This window comes from Hylobates moloch, unplaced genomic scaffold, assembly GCF_009828535.3.
Source record: "Hylobates moloch isolate HMO894 unplaced genomic scaffold, HMol_V3 SCAFFOLD_4, whole genome shotgun sequence".
NCBI classification, from domain to species: domain Eukaryota; kingdom Metazoa; phylum Chordata; class Mammalia; order Primates; family Hylobatidae; genus Hylobates; species Hylobates moloch.
The window spans coordinates 94,758,773-94,764,772 of NW_026652279.1; positions in this window are offsets into that span (position 1 = coordinate 94,758,773).

Here is a 6,000-nt window from a genome sequence, read left to right on the forward strand (position 1 = left end):
CTGTGAGGGTCATTTTGCCATTCCCAGTTAAATCTTCATAATATCGTCACCATTTATACTGAGAATTGAAGGGCCTAGATGCAAATCAAGAACAATAAGTTTAAAATTAATGCTTTTTAAAACTTCTAAATTATAAATAATAACAGTAAAAAAAAGTTGATAATGGCAGCCTTAAGACGAATTTTAAGCATGACAACTTGCATCTTAATTTTAACCATCTTGAAATGTAGGTCTTTCCATTTAGAAAAATCATAGGTTACACAATACATTATTTACTCAGCAGACTTCACAGCTGGAGAAGATTGATTGCCATCCGTAACGTGTATATAAAATTGCCACATGTGTGTATACACATGTGTACAGAAGGATCAGAGGAAAATTTGAAACAGAAAGAACTTATTATATGAGGCTATCTTATCCAAGACTCTGTTCTCAATTCTTGGCTGATTTTTAAAAGAGGAGTTTACAGTGCTCAGCTCTGCTTGTCTCGGCTGTAGTTGATTCTATCAAACCTCCTCTGGAATGGGATGGACCTGAGTTAGAACCTAGTTCTACCACTTGTGCCGTGGCATTTGGTGTGCACTTTATGTCTTTGAACCTTGGAGCGTTCTCTGTAAAAGGGGATTGGTGTGGGGACAGAAGCATATAATATTGCGCCGTGCTAGTGGTATCCAATAGATTTTTGTAATAAGCATATAATTTAACTTCTTTCCAGACATTTTAAATCTTTCCAATATAGAAAAATATATACATTTATATTGACAAAATATGTCAAATAGATATAGATCCTTAGAACCGGTTTAAGATATTTTTCTTATTTTGGTTCCAGTAACAAATCCATAGTGTTTTACCGAGGAAGGCCTAAATTTATTGTATTTTTAGATTGACTAAGCGACTTGTACAGAGTTGACTTTCTCTGTCCCTTGAGTCAATACTACGCTTTGGAATGCCCTAAGTGGTCTTGTCTTACTTCTCTGCACTGTTGCTTTGTAGTCACAGGACATCTCATTCTTCTATCTCTGCTGGGCTTGGCTCCTCCCCGTGAGCCTTTCTAGCCTGCCTCTTGGCATCTCTCTGAACCGATCAAGGTTCAGTCAGGAATATAGACCAAATCATTTTATTTTACAATTATTTATTACTTATTGATTTATTTTGAGATAGGGTCTCACTGTCCCCCAGGCTGGAGTGTAGTGGCGCGATCATGGCTTACTGCAGCCTCGACCTCCTAGGATCAAGCAATCCTCCTGCCTCAGTCTCCCAAGTAGCTACAGGGTCACCACCACACCAGGCTAATTTTTTTATTTTTGGTAGAGACAGAGTCTTTCTATGTTGCCCAGGCTGTCTTGAACTCCTGGGCTCAAGCGATCAGCTGGCCTTGGCCTCTCAGAGTGCTGGGATTATAGGCATGAACCACTGAGCCTGGCCTATTTTATTCATTTTTCTTCTTCTTATTTTTTTTGAGACTGAGTCTTGCTCTGGCACCCAGGCTAGAGTGCAATGGCACAATCTCGGTTCACTGCAACCTCGGCCTCTGGAGTAGCTGGGATTACAGGCGCCCACCTCCACACCCGGCTAATTTTTGTATTTTTAGTAGAGACGGGATTTCGCCATGTTGGCCAGGCTGGTCTTGAACTCCTGACCTGAGGTGATCTGCCCACATTGACCTATTTTAATTTTCTACTGAATTCTTTATAACCTACACACAGTAAAGTACACAAATCTTAAATGTATAGCTCAGTAAGCCATCACCCAGATCAGGAGACAGAAAAAATCCCGTTAATAGTCCCCTTCAAAGACAAATGCTCCTCTGATCTCCATCTCTATGGATGAGCTCCGCCTGGCTTTGAACATCATATAAATGGAATCACACCGTAAGTACTCTTTGGTGTCCGGCTTGTTGTTGTCCCTTTCCATTGCTGTCTGGTATTCCATTCTGTGTCTGTACCATAATTTTTACATCCACTCTACTAGTGATTAACATTTAGGTTCTTTTCAGTTTTGTGCTATTAGGAAGAATGCTGGCAGGAACAGTTAAAAACATTTAAACATCAGCCTGGGCGCAGTGGCTCACACCTGTAATCTCAGCACTTTGGGAGACCAAGGTGGATGGATCACCTGGGGTCAGGAGTTCAAGACCAGCCTGGCCAACATGGTGAAACCCTGTCTCTACTGAAAATACAAAAATTAGCTGGGTGTGGTGGTGTGCACCTGTAATCCCAGCAACCTGGGAGGCTGAGACAGGATAATTGCTTGAACCTGGGAGGCAGAGGTTGCAGTGAGTCAAGATCATGCCACTGCACTCCAGCCTGGGCAAAAAGAGTGAAATTCCATCTCAAATAATAATAATATTAACTATTAATAATTTTTTTTTTAATAATTTTTTTTTAATAAAAATTAATTTTTTTTTTTTATTATTTTTTTAATAAAATTTAATAATATTAATTATTATTATTTCAACAATATTATTATTTTAATATTAATTATTATTTTAATAATATTATTAATTATTATTTTAATATTAATATTATTATTTTAATAATTAATATTATTATAATATTATTAATAGGGCTGAGGGCACAAAGGAAGGAAGAGGTTGAGGGTATTGGAATCTAAAAGCTTGAAGGAGAGGCCCTGCCATGCTCAGGGAGGGGCCTCTGGCAGCTGGTCCCGGTGCCCCACGGGGACACACTGAGGCTGGTTCTGAGAGTGCAGAGAAAACCCTGGAGACTGGTACCAGCTGCTGCCAGGGTGAAGGCTGAGACTACAGAAGATACTGGCAGGACAGAGGGAAAGCCAGTTCCTGTGTCTCCTTCAGGCTTGCAGTCTACCTCTACTGCCCCCTATTGGCAGAGCCTAGCACACCAGCTTTGCAGAGTCCAGGCTCTTGCATGGCAGAGCCTTGTATGTAGTGAAGGATCAGGTTGTAAGTCAGTAACTGGCACACCTCAAGGAGAGACTATGCCTTGCAACATGAATAGTTCTTATGACAGTCTTCATCTTTCTGATGTGTGTGTTGCAATTGTATTAATCTACTTATTATAAGCATTTATAAAGTCAGTGATACTTAAAATAATCATACATCTCATTTTAATGCAAAAATAAAAATTGGATACTCCATTAAAACAGAGTTTAATAGCATTCCCTGGGCAGTTGTATTGCTGAGGATTTTGCAGGCATCTTTTTCAAGGCCTGTTTGTAGATGGACATTCTTTTTTGTTTTTTGAGACAGGATCTCAACTTTGTTGTTGGGCTTGAATTCAGTGGAATGAGCATGGATCACTGCAGCATTGAACTCCTCAGTTCAAGTAATCTTCCCACCTAAACGTGCTGAGTAGCTGGGACTGCAGGCTACTCAGTGGACTGCCACCACACCTAGCTAATTAAATTTTTTTTTTTTTTTTTGTAGAGACAGAGCTTCCCTATACTGCTCAGGCTGGTCTCAAACTCCTGGGCTCAAGTAATCCCTTGGCCTCAGCCTCCCAAAGTGCTGGGATTACAGGTGTGAGCTGCTGTGCCTAGCCTAGAAGTCACTCTGTTGAGCTGAAGCACAGGTGCTGGAGGACATGAGAGTTAGATTTAGGTCCCTATTTCACCTCTGACAAGTGTGTGACAATCAGGAGACCTCTCTGAGCTTTGGCTGGTTGAAATGGAACTCACAGTCACATCTTTTCACAGGGAAGTTGTAGGGATTAAGTAAGACAATACAACAGTGCCTACCAGCACAGCTTTCTGCTAACATGGTATTGCTTTTGTAGGCAAGAGCTCTGGTTTTAGGTAAGTGGTGGGGTTTCCTTGGTTAAGTTTTAAACCATCTTTAAAACCTCACCTCGCCACATTCTAATTCGATCCTTTTTTTCTTTTTTTTTAGATGGAGCGTCGCTTTGGTTGCCTAGGCTGGAGTTCAATGGCATGATCTTGGCTCACTGCAACCTCCGCCTCCTGGATCCAAGTGATTCTCCTGCCTCAGCCTCCCAAGTAGCTGGGATTACAAGCATGCACCACCACATCGGCTAATTTTGTATTTTTAGTAGAGACAGAGTTTTGCCATGTTGGCCAGGCTGGTCTCGAACTCCTGATCTCAAGCGATCCACCCACCTCGGCCTCCCAAAGTGATGGGATTACAGGTGTGAGCCACCACACCTGGCCTGGGTCCCTTTATAGTTCCTCTGTTTTCATGTTATCCCACAATCCTTAGAAATCAGGCGACAGGAACAAAAAGCAGTAGCAATGGGTAGAAGATAGTCCTGCTGTCTGCTCCTCTCACATACACTTGGTATAGTTATTTCCTCTTTATTCCTCATTTCTGTAGCACTTGCTGTATTCTGATTTCATTCTGCTTGGCATTGCATCTAAATGTGTACATGTCCCCTTAGATGGTGAGTTCCTGAAGGTAGAAACCAAGATTTCTTCATCTATAGAGGGATCCCAGCACCTAGTACAATGCCTGCACACAATAAAACAGTCCTTGCTAGCACAATGCCTGCACACAGTAAGAGAGTCCCTGACTTACGATGGCTTGACTTATTTTTCAACTTTGCAATGGTGTCAAAGCAATACATACTTAGTGGAAACTGCACTTCAAGAACCCATACCACCATTCTGTTTTTCATTTTCATATGGTAATCAATAAATTACATGAGATGTTCGACACTTTATTATAAAATAGGTTTTGTGCTAAATGGTTTTTCCAAATTTCAGGCTAATGTAAATGCTCTCAGCACGTGTAAGGTGTTCCATAGGTTAGGTGTATTAAATGCATTTTCAATTTCCAACATTTTCAACTTGCTGTGGGTTTATCAGGATGTAGCCGCATTGTAACTTGAAAGCATCTGCACATTTTAAATTAATATTTGTAGAGGTAAAAAAATGTGTACATAAGGATTTTAAGTATTTCAAAAGGAAGTTAAGAGATAGCCTTAGGCTAAGACAATACCATATTTATTTAAACTAAGCATTATATGGACTATATAACTAGGTGTTATATGGACTAGCTATAGGCTTTTCTTTGATTATGAAAATTTTAAAGTAGCCAGTGAGTTCACAATGCCTGAGATAGAATAGGAACATTAGTCCCTTTTCCTTTGTTCCAGGACCTTTTGTTTGGTGACTTTCGTGCAGATGATACTTGCTGCTTCTTTCTAGATTTTAGTTGCTGTTTAGCAACAAACATTTGGTCTAACAGAACCAAGTGAGGATGGCAAAGGTTTAAAATCACCAGAGCTATCCTAAAACAATTTCTTTCACTAGTGAATTGTAAAGCTAAGCATGACCCAGAGTGGATTTTTTTTTTTTTTTTTGAGACGGAGTCTCACTCTTTCACCCAGGCTGGAGTGCAGTGGCGCGATCTCGGCTCACTGCAGGCTCCGCCCCCCAGGGTTCATGCCATTCTTGTGCCTCAGCTTCCCGCGTAGCTGGGACTACAGGCGCCTGCCACCTCGCCCGGCTAATTTTTTGTATTTTTAGTAGAGACGGGGTTTCACCGTGTTAGCCAGGATGGTCTCGATCTCCTGACCTTGTGATCCGCCCGCCTCGGCCTCCCAAAGTGCTGGGATTACAGGTGTGAGCCACCGTGCCCGGCCGACCCAGAGTGGATTTTTTCTAGCTTTTATTCTTAATGAATTTTCAATTTTTTGACCAGGGTAATATTTCTATATTAGTTTTAGTTTTAAGGAACTTTGTATCTAATGAAAGGCACGTTGGAACAGAAAGACTTCTTTTTGTCTAAGGATCAGTATTCATCCAGCAACCATTTATTGAAACATAAAAGAGGCCGGGTGCAGTGGCTCACACCTGTAATCCCAACACTTGGGGAGGCCGAGGTGGTTGGATCACCTGAGGTCAGGAGTTCGAGACCAGCCTGACCAATGTGGTGAAACCTCGTCTCTACTGAAAATACAAAAATTAGCTGGGCATGGTGGTGTGCACCTGTAATCCCAGCTGCAGGTGCTGAGCTGAGCTGCAAGTGGGAGGCTGAGACAGGAGAATTGCTTGAACCTGGGA